The sequence below is a fragment of the Canis lupus genome, chromosome 6 (genome assembly GCF_048164855.1).
Source record: "Canis lupus baileyi chromosome 6, mCanLup2.hap1, whole genome shotgun sequence".
NCBI classification, from domain to species: Eukaryota; Metazoa; Chordata; class Mammalia; order Carnivora; family Canidae; genus Canis; species Canis lupus.
Window position 1 is genome coordinate 25,875,098 of NC_132843.1, and position 17,467 is coordinate 25,892,564.

The 17,467-nt window shown below is 37.7% G+C and overlaps 1 protein-coding gene and 1 pseudogene across 1 annotated transcript in view; one reads left to right on the plus strand and one right to left on the minus strand.

Moving 5' to 3' along the window:
- Positions 1–17,467, minus strand: part of NOL4 (nucleolar protein 4) — a 521,978-nt gene that overhangs the window by 422,887 nt on the left and 81,624 nt on the right. The window lies entirely within an intron of this gene.
- LOC140634673 (NADH dehydrogenase [ubiquinone] 1 alpha subcomplex subunit 1 pseudogene) lies at positions 59–373 on the plus strand (annotated as a pseudogene).

Here is a 17,467-nt window from a genome sequence, read left to right on the forward strand (position 1 = left end):
TGCCTCTCTCTGCCGGGGGTGGGGGAAGGAAGGGTTTGGCCCTGCCAACCGTGGTGTGATGTGGTTCGATATGCTCCCAGGATCAGCGTCATGGCCGTGTGCTTGGTCATCCCTGGCATAGCCACGGCGCACATCCACAGGTTCAGTAACAGGGGCAAGGAAAAAAGGCTTGCCTATTATCCATATCAGTGGAGTTTGATGCAAAGAGATAGGTGAGTCCCTGGAATTAATCATTACTATGTGTCAGAGGGTTTGGAGAATATCGATTAAGGAAGCATTTTCCTGTTTGATGAAAAATACCTCGGTTACAGCTCATCTACCCCTTCTAGAAGGTTATGCAGTGTATTAATGTAGTGCATAATAAAAACAAAAAGTAAAAGCTAAAAAAAAAGACATCTCTCTGCATGTCTCTCATAAATAAATAAATAAAATCTTAAAAAAAGAAAAGATCGAAGAGGGGAATTCGGGTTGAGACAGCGATGGGAAAGATGGAGTAAGTTAGAAGTTGCAAATAGAAGGTCCTTAGGGCTTATGCTGAGTGGAAGCAGGTAAGAGGACAGGAAGACAGATTAAGAGAAAAGCAAGAAAGGGGAGCATTATACAGATGCTCGCAAGGGGCCTTCCTGAGATGGAAGACCCTGCCAGCTTCATATCCCAGGGAGAGACCTTTGGGTCTGTAGCAAAATCTGAAGCAGGTCTACAGAGGCCTCCTTTCATGGCTTTCTGCTCGGCACCAACTCAATGGTGGGAATTGGTTACAGGATGGGCACTTTTCTCTGGACTCACCTGTGTCAGTAGTCCTCGCTATCAGTGATGAGCTTACCAAATAAAACAAATGCACTATGTGGGGTTGCACAGAAACTGCAAATAGACAACTAAGTCATTGTCTTTTTAGGTTCCATAGGCATTATTGATTGAGGAAGAACAACAGATGAAACGCAAATAGAATTATAACTACAGATCTATTGCTACACTACTGATATTATTCCGAGTACCCTTGTGTGTCCTCATTGCCTTGCTTCGATTTTCCCAGGCATTTGTTCCCCCGTGCACCCTGCCCTTTGATCACAATGTTCAAAATGGGGATGGCCATGGAAAATCAGTAGTACCTGCATCAGAGCAGCTCCAGCTGATTAACCTGTAATTAAAATAGGAAAGGAAGGACAATTGTACATACTTCTGTATCTCCATAAAATGCCACCACGGGAGGTACACAGGCCTGTATTGATTTGAGGGTCATGTTATTACACTGCAAGGAAGCCCTGAGAAACACTTCAATGCCGTAAATGTATCAAAATATGAATAAGTGAAAAGTGTCTCAATAGGAAGCACTGGCTGTGCACTAACACTCTTCATCTACACAAGACCAGTTCAAGCATCATGTTTAACCTCCTGGCCGGGCGCTGAGGCGGAACAGGCCAATGCTGGAGAACCTTAGTCTCTCACCCAGAACTTGTTCCCACAAAGAACAAAGGAAAGCACGGGAGTGAGTGGACACAGAGGGCTGTACACTACCACCACCCCTCCTGGCTGTTGCACCAGTAGCTGTGACAAGCAGCAAGAATGAGGCCAGAAAACCCTCTTTCATCCAGTTGATTTTTAGCACCCGTGTATGCCAAATAATGTGCCAGGCATGAGGGATACAACGGTGAGCCCGTGAGGGATGGTTCTAGCTTAGAGACCGATGAGGAGACTGCAATTTAGAGAAATCATAGCTGGAAACTTGTCAGACGTCACCTAGCAAGTGGAAGCAGAGCCAAGATTCACACCAGCTTTCATCTACCCTTTAAAACTTATCCTTCAAGCACTGTCTCCTGTGACTACTTACTTCTCTCCCTTTGTCACTCAATAATTTTCTCTTAATTTCTCTCTTTTAATTTCTCTCTTTTAAATTTCAGGGCAACAAATTGCATGGGGCAGCCCATCCAGTTACCTAATGAATGTTTCTTTAAATATGAATTGGAAGGCCCCTGGACTTGTATCCGGTTGCAATTTTGTCTTATCTGCTGAGCAGTGTGGGGCTGGGTCTGCCAAGCCCTGGCTTGACTGAATTAATCAGCCCGAGGCTCTCCCAGGGAAGCCAGCAATTCTGCAGTGACTTTCCCCATACAGATGGCCCCTTAGTCAGCTCTGAGAATGCAGAGGGAAGTCTGGCTTGGCGTTTCAGCAGCAGACTGGGTGGACAAAGGCTTGGGTGGACACAGATGCCCAAGCAATTGTATTGAGTCTATTTCCTGTCATTTAAACCCAGTGTCATTTATTATTCAACTCAGAGTGTATTTTAGAGATTCAATTTGTAGGGTATATGACACACATAGTAAATTGGGATGTATTATCTCAGTTCATTTGCTGGAGGACAGGTGTTCACATCACAAGAACCAACAGCCCCATCGACCGTAATTGGTGCCTTGGCTGGCAGTCTGAGCCTAGAGGGCAGGACTAAAAGTGCATGAAGAATGAACTCATAATAATTTCCACATGCGGCATAGTGCATTTCACTTGAGGCTCTCAAAGCACATTTTAGGCATTCATTCCCTTCTCACTACAACACTGCCTGGGCTTGCTCTTGTTCTCCTGCCACAGCCAGGAAAACAAAAGCAAAGAATGGAAGACTCTCGTTCACAGGGGAAAATACAGGCAGGACAGGGATTAAAAACTCAGGAGGCCTGAATCCTCATTCTCTCTCCTTGGAATCCCCCTACTTCCATCTCCGTCTCATGTATTATTTAATGTTGTTAGCCAGATATTATTAAGGAACCTAGACTGATGGATCCAATTTTGTTCAGGTTAATTAATTTCAAAATGTGTGCAAGTCTGCAAGCTGCACAAAATCACACTCGATACAAATTAAACACAGAAAATGATATATGTGTACAGTTCCCGTAATCGTTACCGTATGTGTCTGTCAAACGTATGTAGCATACAAACACTAATCACAACAAGCCACCCAACACACTTCCAGGAACACGCAGATTGTATGGTTAAGCATTCCTATGTGAAGAGAGGGGAGTCAGTCCGGGAAGGATGGAAAGATTTGTATGAAGCCAAGAAACTCCAGAGCCTAGGTGGTATCTTAACTACATATCTAATGTCATTGCAGAATACTTTGCATGCTAAATTCACTTAAAAATATGAAATTAGAAACCCCTATCCTTGTGGGTTTTGTTAATAATGAGCAGGGAGAAAAATGGAACTTTTGCCCTGGAGCTCAGGTGAAAAGACATAATTAAAAATACTGCCCTAGAAAAAGGATGCCTGCTTCCCAGGTGGCATTTGGCTTCTGCATACTTACAAATAGCCATCGCTCACAAAACCAACACACTCAATTAAACTCCTTCCACTTATCACAAACCCAGTGTTCTTCATTGTCAGTTGAGAAATTCCAAAGGATGAAATGAGTAAATGGAAAAAGAGATTGACTACCAATCTTCCCTTTTCAAGGATAAAGTTTGGAAACATGAAATAATATGAGTCTCTGATCTTTAAAAAATTAAGTTTGACCAATAACATGATGAAGGTGTGCAAGATCAGTACCCACAGCCATGCAGGTAGTACACAGCATAGCATCAGGGCTTCCCAGCACACCCCACACTGAGAATGGAGACCATGGCTTCAGAGGTAGTGCTCTACATTCTATTTGCAGAGGATAAAATGCTTTTTCTCTTAAGTCCAGTTTAGCTAGTTAGTTGACCCAGCCTAAGCCCATAAACAGATATAAAATCATCTAAAACTTTTCAGAGGGGAAGCAGTTGTCAGCTTTTGTTTGACAAAATACCAAGATATAATGAGTGATCTCTACCATCATGATGTTTTCAATGTGATTTTCATTTTACTCAAAAATGAAAGTGGAAAGGATGGAAAAGGACCACAGCACTACAATGTGGGGAGAAGAAGGCTCAAAAAGCTAAGGTCCTTGGTCCAACTGGTCCAAGTATTCAGAGGATCTAGAAAGGTGTGAGTATAAGGACCATAATTGTCCAACTTCCTACAAGTTCTTGGATTTCATACCATTGAGAGGTGTGACAACCCTGTTTCATGGGCTTTTCCCAAAGCTAGTTCATAGCTTAGTACGTTAAAGCTTCACTTGCAGAGTAAAACAGCATCTGCAGCTCTGGGATCAGATTGTCAACAAGAATAAAAAAGGAGTCAAGCCAGGGATTCACTGTCTCCTTAGCTTTATCCTCTGTTCTAATGACTAAGCTCTTGCTTTGTTCTGAAGACACTGTTCCCATCCCATAGTTCCCATCTACAATGACTATCTACTATATTTTTTGATGTCTCAGGTCCTGCCTTGAAATTTGGCATTCCTACTTTGCTCATTGCCTGGCCCCAGTCTCCTGCCAGGATCTGCCTGGTTCCTGGATGGTGGCCTCTTCCCGGTCACCACGATCTTTGGTTCTAACCATCCTGTCAGCACCTGCAGTGGTTATAGGGAAACCAATTCCTCAACACAGGAGAGGGGAATTGACAAATCAAAGCAGGGAGCAGGAAAGAATCTATAGTACCATATTATTGCTGATACTAATTTCTGAATTTTTTTCCCCGTGGTCCTTGCCTTCATCCTGTTTCTCAGTGCTTGAGACAAAAGTGATCATTTAATTCGTTTCTAGGCTATATGTGCCTTTTTGTTGATTCCTTCTCTTCCATCAAAGAACACATTTATCTTCCACTCATTAATTCCGCTGGTGTGGATTTGCAAGCATATGTTCACTGGAAGAAATTTAAATGATTGTGACCTTAAATTCAAGAAAACAAAAACCCTAGCCATTTAAAGAATTTTAACATAGGGTGCTAAGTGTCTGTTAGATTATCTAAAGACCAGTCATATCTTTATTCACTCTGAGACTAACACATGTCAAATAGATTTTGACAATTTCTATTTCCATTAAGAACAGAAGATTGCCTGTTACCTGCTTGTAACATCTAGAACGGTGCCTGGCACATAAAAGGCCCTCACTAAATATGCTGATTGAATAAATTAGGTATATTAAAAGTATTTGGATAAAGATTTCTTCTCTTCTCATTGTTTTCTTTTCTTTTTCATGCCTTCCCCACAATATGAGCCAGAGGTTTCCATTCAAAGGGGTGGTGAATGTCAAATGAATGGGTTGATGAATAAGAGATCCTATAACAAGGCAGCCCCGGTGGCTCAGTGGATTAGCGCCGCCTTCAGCCCAGGGTGTGATCCTGGAGAGCTGGGATCGAGTTCCACGTCAGGTTCCCTGCATGGAGCCTGCTTCTCCCTCTGCCTGTGTCTCTCTCTCTCTCTCTCTCTCTCTCTCTCTCTCTCTGTCTGTCATGAATAAATACATAAGATCTTAAAAAAAAAAGATCCTATAACAGCAGTTATAAAATATCTATATGATATGATCTCAAGTGTGTCTAAACACACATATGAAAAAAATAAAAATAAACACACATATGTTAGCATAAAAAACATTGTAGTGGGGAATGCATCAGGACAGGAACAGCAATCATCGCTGTATGGTATATTTTTCCTATTTTAATTTTTTCTAAAATTAATATGGATAACTTTAATTTATATTACAAAAATCACTACAGTCATGATAAAAGGAAATTAAATAACACCAAAGTTATTTAAATATAAATTTTGTTTTCATCTCAAATCCTACTCCCCAAAGCTAAATATAACTAACTGATATGGACACAAACAAATAATATATAAAATAGTTCAATCATAATATATATACCATATTGTATTCTGCTTTTTTGTTCAATGAGATGGTGTGTGTGTATAAATGTATGTATGTTGTATATGATCTATGCCAGATATATAAATATTTCTTACCCTATTTTAACAGTTACTAATTATTTCATTGAAATTGATGTACCTTCATTTATTTATTTTTTTTGAAGTGGGGAGAAATTTTATTATTTTTTTAATTTAATTTTATTTTTTTTATTGGAGTTCAATTTGCCAACATATAGCATAACACCCAGTGCTCATCCCGCCAAGTGCCCCCTCAGTGCCCATCACCCAGTCACCCTAACCCCCTGCCCACCTCCCTTTCCACTACCCTTTGTTCATTTCCCAGAGTTAGGAGTCTCTCATGAGCTGTCACCCTCTCTGATATTTCCCACTCATTTTCTCTCCTTTCCCCTTTATTCCCTTTCACTATTTTTTATATTCCCCAAATGAATGAGACCATATAATGTTTGTCCTCCTCCAATTGACTTACTTCACTCAGCATAATACCCTCCAGTTCCCTCCACGTGGAATCAAATGGTGGGAATTCCTCGTTTCTAATGCCTGAGTAATATTCCATTGTATACATAGACCACAGCTTCTTTATCCATTCATCTATCAATGGACACCGAAGCTCCTTCCACAGTTTGGCTATTGTGGACATTGCTGCTGTGAACATTGGGGTGCAGGTGTTCTGGCATTTCGGTTTGCCCCAAAGATACAGATGCAGTAAAACGCCAGAACACCTTCATTTATTTAATCAATATTTTTTTGGGCAAATGATTAGGCCCTTTTCAACTTTTTGTCTGTAATAAACATACAATCTCACACTTGTTCAATGATTTTCCTATATTAAATTTCTAAAAACATATTTATAATACAAATGGTCTAAACATAGTTAAAGATTTTGATGTATTTTGTCAGATAGTTTTCCAGAAATGGCATATTGATGTGCATTCCAATTATGTGTAAGATTTTTGCTTCCCTAAAACACTTACTAAAATCAAACATTATAAAATATTTTAATCTTTGTTCATCTGATAATTTAAAGCAGTTAATTGCTGTTTTAACTTATAATTCTTTGGTTATTATATCATGTATCTTTTCATTTTTATTAGATATTTGTTTTATTGTGAATTACAAGGGTATATCTTTTGCCCATTTTTTCTCAGAGGTATTTATTTATTTATTTATTTATTTATTTATTTATTTATTTTTACTGATTTATAAGAGGCCATTATTTTAGAAGTATAGGAACTCTATTCCTGTTATATGTTGCAGATACCTTTCTCAATATTTCACTTCATTTGAATATTTCATTCTCTCAGTTTATTTTTATTTTGTCATTTATAAACTAGTTCTTTTTACACTATGCAAATTGTTAATGTTTTTATTTCATTGTCTTTGGGTTTTATATTTTACTTAAAAAGTACTTTCTAAAAAAAAGTACTTTCTATTTTAAGAATTTTTAAATATTCTCCTATAATTTTCTAATACTTTTAATTTTTCTAATGTTTTCTATATTTTATATTTATTAATCCAACTAGAATTCTGCATGTTTATATAAAAAGTCTGAATTAAACTTTCTTGTCAAATGAAGATCCAATTGTGCCAACACCGCTTATTGAATAATATATTTACTTCACTGAATGTTTTTGAGCAAGGAAGTGGCAAAATCAAGTTTTAGGTAGACAAATGAGGGCTGGAAGAGAGATGCTTCAGGGCGGATAGCTGAGATTTGATGTTTTCTGGCTGTGAAAAAACAATATATAGGTCACAGTTCAGTGAAGACTTGGCCAAACAGGCATGTTTAGGTGTTATATAGTTATTCAAACCCAAAACATAAACATTCATTTGCAAAAAAATTACACGCATAGCTCAAAATATTTAAAAAATCAACCAGAAGTGGATCATAATCTGAAGACTATAAATTTTTACTTTATTTTAATGGAATATACTGTATTTATTTTTTTTTTCAAAGGGAGCATAAAGAACATTTTGAAATCAAACAAAATATTCTCTAATCTAATTTTTGGTGGATATATGACTGTTTACATTTGTCATATTTCATCAAGAATGAATTTTACTGTATTTAAATTATATCTCAAAGAATCAGACCTTAAAAATCAGATAAGGGAGACATTTTATAAGAAGAAAACAAAAAAGGATGATCAGAGGAAGTAAAGGTTAAGCTGGGGCCAAAGGATGAGTAGAAATGAGCCAAGAGTTCAAGCCAAAAATGCTTGAAGCAAAGGGAATAATTTGGGCAAAATCACTAAGGAGGGAGGGAGCATTTAGATATTAGAAAAAGTAACCTGAGGTCAGTGTGATACAGGAGGAAAGTGTGACAGTGTAATGTGGGAAGAGAAAAAGCACCAGATCATACAGGGTCTTGTACGAACTACTTCAGACTTTAGAGTTTATGATAACTGCAATAGAAATCACCAAAAGATTTTAATTAGAGGAATAAGGTGATCTGACATAAATTGTTAGATCATCCTAGATACTTTGGTGAGAAGGACTGGTAAGGGCAAAAGTAGGTGCAGAAAACAGATTAGGAAAACGTTGCAAAGACAGATATGGGAGCTTAGGCCATGGTAGGGCTGATGTAGAAAGACAGAAGGAGTCATGTTTGGGACATACTTAGATCCTCAACTCCCATCAGCTATGAAAATGGAGTTAATAATAACATCTATGTCATGGAGTTGTTGTGACAACAAAATGAATACAATTATTTGGCAATTTTGTTCAACATATTATAAATGTTCAGTACATGTTGGCTGATGTAAATGATGCAAATAAAATAAATATAGCTTTCTCTGTTTCTGCTTTCAACTCCATCCAAGTTGCCTGGGAGGCTGTCAATGCCTGTACCTCTCCTGTCCCCACCCAGCCTTACTAAGATATAATTGACAATTACATAACATTGTGTAAATTTAAAGTATACAATATATTGATTTAATACATTTATTTATCACAAAATTATTAACACTGTGGTGTTAAGACTTCCATCACTATGATGTCTTTACCATGTCTATGTGGAGCCAACCCAGTTCTTCCTTGGTGATAACTTTAGTGCTGGTTGGCTTTCTCCCAAGAATGTGTACTAATGTGTAATCAAAACCATGCAAGAGCCAGATCTACACTTCCAGTTACAGCTTACAGACAACGAGGTAGTATCTATGTAGTTTTAAACTGACCTGGTTACATTTGCTTTGTTTTCTTCCTGTTATCGAACATTTGAGTTTTTTTTTTTTTTTTTGCAAGGATGGTATGGTGCAAATCTTTTTTCCTTAATTATGTGTGCTTACTGTTATAGGAACATCAAATCTATTTTTATTATTTTTATTTTACTCCCTCCAAAAAGGCCATTATAATCATAGAAATATAAATGATACAGGGCCTGGACAAGAAGAATGAAAGTGAGAAAGATTAATATGAATTTGGAAAGAAGACTCAAGGAGACTAGGTGAACAATAGAATACAGAAGACCATGAATATGAGAACGTCAAGGACAAATTGAGTTTCCATTCCTATTGGCCTGGGTGAAATCCGTCACCACTGATATTGAAAGAAAAGTCAGGAGAGGATTCTTTTATAGGAAAGAAAATGAATTCTCTTTAGAAACATTAAGGGTGAGATAACAATAGAATTTTCAAGTAGATGTGTTCAAGGGCAGTTGTAAGCTATCAAAGTACTTAGTCCACTTGAGTGAGCACTTTAATTTTTTTTTTTATTTTTTTTTTAGGATGCTGAGACTACACAAAGCCTCCTGGAGAATGAGAGAGAGCCTGGAGAATGAGAGGTCCAGAAATTGCCCAGCAACTAGTTTGGTAGACGGAAGATAATTTGAGTACCAGGCAAGTTAGAGACTGGGTAATAAATAAGCAAAAGTTCAGACAGATGAGTTGGCTTAACAAGATAAAACTAGTAGAAACCCGGTGCAGTTCAGAGCCAGAGTTTCAACATTTAGGAGAATTAAGAGTAACTATTTGGACAGCAAACAAGGACTTGGACTTGTGTGTACCGTTATAGGATATGTATCAGAAAGATCCAAATTAGTATCCTCCTCAATCAAATACAGCAAAATTCACTACTCTGTCTTATCCCCTAAACATAATTTTAAGTACCCACTTGACAGTGATGAGCTCTAAAAGATAAAATAATTTGTGACATTCCTTTAAAGGAAAAAAATTAGCTTCCATTCAAAAATTGTTTTTATGCTTAAGATCTGTACTTAGCTTTTGCCTCAGAAAATCAGAAACTAAAAGCAAGAGAGTTGAAATCTTCACTTTACTGATTTATTGTCCTTCAGTATTATTTGATGGTAGTTTTATTCATGAATTCCTTTAACTTCAAACATTACGTCTTGGTTTTCAGTGGTATTTGTAGCATCTCCCAATTTAGATTCATCTTCAAATTTAATTGACATGCTGGCTGCTCCCTCCATAATTAATCCAGCTGTTAAATAAGACAGGTCACAAAACTCGTATCACCAGCCATCATACCTTAACTGGAAACATTGCCATTCATTATTATCTTTATTGTTTATTTTTCATTCAGAGTTTAGTTCTTGAGATGGTACTTAAATCTCATCCAATCTCAGTAAACTTACAAATAGATTTCACAAGATACATGGTCCTGATGTTATTCAAATCGTGGCTTATGGGATATCCGGGTGGCTTAGTGGTTAAGTGTCTGCCTTTGGCTTAGGTCCTGATCCTGGGGTCCTGGGATCAAGTCCCACATCAGGGTCCAGGCAGGGAGCCTACTTCTCCCTCTGCCTATGTCTCTGCCTCTCTCTGTGTCTCTCATGAATAAATAACTTTTTTTTAAATCATGGCTTAGTATGTGTTTGTTATTTCCCCTTTTAACAGAATCAGAAAGACAATTGCATTTTCCAGATATGGTTTATCCTTTAAAAGAGTGGCATTTATAATTTTTAAACAATTGCCAAGATAAATCATTAGTACTTGGTTACATGCATTGTTTTTATGTGTTTTTGTTTAATATTTGTAAATTTCACCTACTAAACAAAATTTGTGCATTTTTAACTCTTTCCTTTATGCATTTATCAATGTGTTAAATATCTACTAAATTGAGACCATTCTCCTTTTCTTTTTACTTACAAATATTTTATTTTAAAAAATTACTCAGGGGCCCCTGGGTGGCTCAGTCAGTTAAGCTTTCAGCTCTTGATTTTGGCTCAGGTCATGATCTCAGGGTGGTGGGATGAAGCCCAATGTCGGACTCCACATTCAGTGGGGCATCTGTTTGAGATTCTCTTCCTCTCCCTGTCCCTCCCACCACTCTCTCTCTAAAATAAATAAATAAATCTTTAAAAAACTAAAATAAAGAGCAAAATATTATAATATTATAATATTATAAAAAATCAAAATTTTCTAAGAATATTTGTTTAAATATATGAGAAAATATAAAAAGCATACCACTTCCTAAGAAAGTGAGCTGCCTCATTTTTATTGCCACTTTAAACACTTTATTTACATCGGTTTGGTGAACTAGTCTTATTTTTTATTAGGAGCAATTCTTTTTATTATCAAATAGCTTTTAATATAACAAATCTAAGTAATTTTCTCTGACTTCAAATTTTTAAAATTAAGCTTGTTCTATCACATAATGTCCGAAATTTTCAGACTATTTTAAGCCAAAATCCAACATGTGTTCCATGAAAACTGGAAAGGTTTATCAATATTATTATGCTATGTGTAAGTTGAAATTTGAGGGTGACAAGATAAAAATATACATATGAAAGTCAAAAACAAATAACATGAATACAATAGATATTTCATGGAATAGTAAGAATAACAATGACCACTCACTAGATATTTAGTATATGCCAGACGTTCATCACAACACTTCACATAAATTATCTCATTTAATATAGTCATATTATTTTATAATTGTGGGAACCAAGAGTCTGAGACATTAGATAATCCAAGATTACTCAGCTTGTAATAGCTAGAACTGAGGATTGATTTTAGGTCTGTCTCCTTCCAAAGCACAGGTTTATAACCACTCTGCCATACTATTTTCATTGTGAAGAGAGTGGTGTTCCTAATTCGATGGAGAAGTAACAAAAGAGTATCTGCAATAAGACTTATATATCCCAAATCACTTAAGTAACTGAGATGGTTCAATTTAAAGTTTAGCGGAAAATGCAGCCTCTCTGTTTTATGGCCTTGGCTTAAAATTCTCCATATATGTCCAGAATTCCCTCAGGACTCTTGCTTGTTGTATTCAAAAGATCAATTCAATTTGCTTTTACTTCATCCCTAGAAATGAAACTCAAATCTAACCTTCAGCAGGGGAATGCCCCCATTCAGGATCTGATTACCCAAGAACATGGTCCCATTAACTTGCTTTCTCTCCTACCAAAGGTAGCATAGAGACCTGTGTTACGCTGCTGCTGCCCTGTTGGAATATCATGACTCCAACTGGCCTCAGATACTAGGGCTGAGACAAAGCCTCCTGCTCTGGTAACCTTCACTATTCCTGATGCAGATTTCTGTCCAGCAGAGAGTCATGCCTTTAGATGTGATCGAAGATGATTCTCATTTCTGTATTATGTTCATTCAAGCACATGGTGCTCAGTGCAAAATTGGCTATGATGCCCAGTATTGCAGCCCCTTTTATTCACCCGCAAAGAGCTTCCCCAGGGCATGAGCCTACTACCTACAAGGATACCCTATCAGAACAAGCCCCAGAACCAGATCTACCCTTTGATTGCCTTATCAGCACTGCAAAGAATGAAGACAATGAGACTGGATTGACTATCAACAGGGAAGTGGAAGATTCTTGGAGAACATTACAATATCACATTGGAATTTATGTGATGTAGAGAAAAAATACTGGCTGTGGATCTACTAAAACCAAAGCTTTGGGCAAGCAGAGTTCAAAATTCAAAACACCACAGAGAAAAGACACTAAACCTCAAGTAGGATGAGAATCTCTAAGCTGAAATTGACATGAAGAACTGGCTCCAGTGGAAGAAAAATAAGCATATGTGTTTAAGGGAACCAGAGAGACAGCATTAGGAATGTTAGGGTAAATTCTCATACTCAGAAGATAAGAACAGAACATGGAAACGTCACAAAAAAAGCTCACTTAAAATCAAAAGTTTTTAAGAACGTACAAGAGAGGTTCAGAAAGGCTAAAGCCCAAAATGACATGAGACTTAGGAGAGAAGGGGACAAGAAAAATGTACACGGCTTAAAAAAGAACTTTGAGATATGACTTACATATGGTAAAGTGGGGACAGACTAAGTATACAGCTTGATGAACTGTACATACATCTCTATTTAGTAATCACACCCAAATCAATATGTAGAACGTTCCCAACACCCAGGTGACCCTCCCATGCTTCCTCTCCAAGTCAACAGCCCTCCAGAAGAAATCATCATCTTGATTTCTATCACTGTGCATTAGTTTTCCCTAGTTTTGAAATTTCAGATAAATTAAATCATACGGCATCTAGTTTCGAGGTTTTGTTAGCCACAAGAATATCATTTTCATGAGAGTTACCTATGGTTGGGTTTAGCAATAGTTCTTTTCCATTGTTGTAAAATATCCCTTTTAATAAATACACTACAACTTAGGTATCCTTTCTATTTAAGCTGACACCTGTAACTAACAAGGCACGTCAGCTGCCCCATTCTCCCCTTCCTACTCTGCCTGCCACCCAGCAGGGGTGAAAAGCAGGAAAGCAGGAAAGCAGGAAAATGGGAGGCACACAGCAGTCTTCTGTTTAGAGTAATTCTGAAATCTTGGGATGTGGTGTTCTTCTATTCTCGAAGTGTGGGAAATAGTCTTTGATTAGACCTTAGTTTGGGTTTGAGGAGTAGCTCCCCAGTGCACTATTGTCCATAGCTGTCCATTATGCTCCTCTTCCTTTTCCTCCCTGGCCATATCTCCCAGAATTAAGCACCTTTCTCAGCCTGCCTTATTCTCAAAGATCTGGGGCCCGAGGTTAGTTTATGGCTCAGTCACGTCGATATTTGTCCTGGTGTTTCTTTGGCAGTAAAATCCTTTCAAAGATAGACTTTTTAATCTATTTTATTTTCTTCGACAAGCCAATAGCAGCACCAACAAGTCTTTTCAAGACATGGCTCTAGACTTAATTATAAGTTTAGCAGTTCCTGGGGGAGCCAATTCTTTAGTTTCTTTGCCCTGAGACATCTAGTCCAACTGAAAGGACTAATAACTAACTGTTATCTTAATCAATTTATTTTGACAAAGGGCATGACAGCTGTACCCATGGTTTTGGTTTGCCTGTTAAAGATGAAAAGAAGTTTACTCTTCTAACAAAGCAATTTATGTCATCTTCATACTCCCTTTCATCTTTACATTTAATGTGGCAAATTCATTTTACAGATCATTTCTGCCTTGTAGATTCTTGTAAACACAGCAAATAGCAAACAGAACACATTATGGATACCAATATTCTTTCCCTTCACCTTTTCCTAAAGCCTTAAGCTCTTTCAGTATCTGCTTTCCAAATTACATCAGTGGATTGTTTGACCAAAAATAGTGCCTTTATATAATGTGAGTTGACATCTTTCTAGTCTCTCAACACAACTTCCTTGCCACCCACTATTGGATCCTACAATCAAAATCACAAAATGTTGGTGTTTTATTATGGCAGTACCCCACTTCTATAAATTTTTGTACTGGAGAGTGTGGGATGTTATATAGTAGTAACCTAAAACTCTAAACCTCAGTGGTTTTAAAAAAAACAGTGAAATTATATATCATATCGTATATGTCCACTGTGAGTCAATTTCTCTATGTGCCCTTCATTCTGGTATCAAGGCCAGTTGAGAAGTCCCTATGTGAAACGTTGATACTCTTGTGGCAAGCTGGTCTCTGAAAGTGACACATGGCACTTCTGTTCATACTTCATTGACCAAAGCAAGTCCCATGGTCAATCTTCATGTCAGTTGGATGGAGATACATGTCCCTTCCATTGAGAAAGCAGATGTTTTTAACCAAAAATACAACCAATTATAATAAAGGGGTAACTTTCTAGCAATTAGAGCTAAATACCAGTGAGGTGAGAACTAAAACTATTTCCACAGAAGTTGAAAAATCTGTACCATCATGATAAATATAGTTATCATTTATTAAAGTATGTAACAAGATCCTAGCCTCCATTTGCTCTTCATTAAACCTAAGCAATGATGGAAACTGTAGCTCAGAGAGTGTAGCTCACCTTACCCAAGTTTATATAGTAGTCAGTTACAAAGTTGGAATTAGGATCTTAGTCTGACTGAATTCAAAATCCATGCTTTTCCCATTGCAAAATATAATGATAGCTATCAAACAATTTTACACAGCAGTGAGGGGTTGGATTGATATCCTCTTACATTGGCTTCAGCAAGATTCTCTGATTATAAACATTTTCAATTATAGGATTTAATGAACTCTTTATTATGGCCAGAATTCAGCAGATGTCAATTGGCAGAATGATATTGTTAAATTAAAACTTTTGTTCTGTTTGGTAAATAATATTGTCAAAGCCCCCCCACGCACACACACATATACACTAAACTATCCCTTTTAGATATGATTGAGGACCCTCAGGACCGCATTTTGATTCAGCAATTAAGGGGTTCATTCTTCCCGATGGGGTTTCCTTAGACAATTAGCATGTCCTTGGCAGTTGGTCAGTGCCTATATCTTCCTGGTTATTAAATATTATGAATATCACCCTACCCAATAACTATTGAGTCATAAGTGGGCTAAATCAGGATTAAATTTTATTCTAAAGAGAATAATTAGCCTACTGGAACAGAAGCTATCCATCAAAAACTCAAGGTAATTATTAGATGTGAAATATAAAAGTCATATGCTTAAAAGATTTAATCATGAAAATGCATAATTTAAATAATTGTAATGAATTGCTAACTGAATAGATATGTTTTCATTTATTGAAGTTAGAATGGGAAGTTTGTTCAACTAGTTCATGTTATCTTTCCTTTTTAAAAAGAAAAGATTTTATTTATTTATCCATGAGAGACACAGAGAGAGAGGCAGAGACATAGGCAGAGGGAGAAGCAAGCTCCCTGCAGGGAGCCCAATGCAGGACTCGATCCCAGGACCACAAGATCATGACCTGAACTGAAGGCAGATGCTCAACCACTGAGCCACCCAGGTGCCTCTCATGTTGTCTTTCTTACATGTTATTTTGTGTGATGGTTGATGTTAAATAAGGTGAAATTTAAATATTCCTTAATCAACAACAGGAATCACTCTTCATGAACTCAAAATATATTCATGTTGAAGTTTAACATAATAAATAGGGAGAACATTTAAATACCCCCTGTCAGTGGTTCCTAACCTTGGACTCACCTGGGGTACCATGTAGGCCACATCCCAGAACAAAGATATCAAGACTCCTGCTGATGGGACACAGGGATTCATAGTTTTTAAAAGTCTCCGGGCAGCCCAGGTGGTTTAGCACTGCCTTCAGCCCGGGGTGTGATCCTGGAGATCCGGGATCGAGTCCCATGTCAGGCCCCCTGCATGGAGCCTACTTCTCCCTCTGCCTGTGTGTGTGTGTGTGTCTCATGAATAAATAAATAAAATCTTAATTTTTGTCTCTGGGTGATTCTAATGCACAGTCAAGGCTGAGAACCACCTCCCTCTATCATCTAAAATGCTACCCAGTCCTTCCTTTTGGAAATTATGTTCTTTAGGTTTTTTAGATCAACTGCATGTCCTTACTTATCAGGTGTCTTACATAATCTGCAGATAGCTCCTGGACAAGGTAGGTGAAAGGGGGTGGACATAATTCAGAAATGAGGGTGAGAAAAATCCTGATTTTCTGGGAACTGATGGCTTCCCAAGATGTGGGATTTTCAATATTACGCTACCAGAACAATCTCCTCTGCCCTTTCTCTGGGAGGATAGCTTACTCAGGTCCACTCTCTGGGGTCTGGGATGGAGAAATAAAGTGAACAAAATTATAAAGGGGATTAACAATTTTATGTCCCTTTATGTAAGAGTTTATAGTCCATAAAGAGTACAGAAATGGTTACACCTATGAAACTCTCGAAGAGTAGAATTTTTCCATCATCAGGGGTTTTATTTTGTTGAAGCCTGAAATATTTGCACATATAACAGCAGTCAGCCTTTTCTTATTCTTCTTACACCCTCAGGCACTTGATTCACTGGCCCCTGCTAGGCTAGAATTTAGCAAGCTTTGCCAAAATAGGCCAATTTCATCAGCATTAAAAAAAAAAAAAAAAAAAAAACTACTTAAGGGGCTAACCTCTTTCTGGTGTGTGTGGCGGGGAGCTGCAAGATTGTTCTGGAACTTCACAGCTTTTGTTTTTACTTTGTTTTTAACTAGTTACACCTAGCCTTCTAATGTCTTGTCTCACACAACTCCGTCGGCAGCATTTGTTTATAAAATCGTTTGCTTTTTCAGTTTGCGTTGAGTGCAGACAGATGTGTTTGCTGGCAACCTGGGGGTGGGGGGGTAGTTTTTGAATCATCGTGTTAGGACAGTTTCTATGCAACACCTGATCATGGCTCAGCTACCATCCATGCTCTACCTTGTAAACATCAACCCTCCTCCGAGCAAGAGTGAATGGGCCATAGACAGCTCTTGGGTTGCCTTAAGCAGGACATTGAATATTGATGTCCTTTGAGACAATCCAAATTAATGGAATTTAGTTTGCCTTTTTTCTAAAGGTTTTCTATTGAGGTATACAGGAAGCCAGCTGCATACCGACAGTG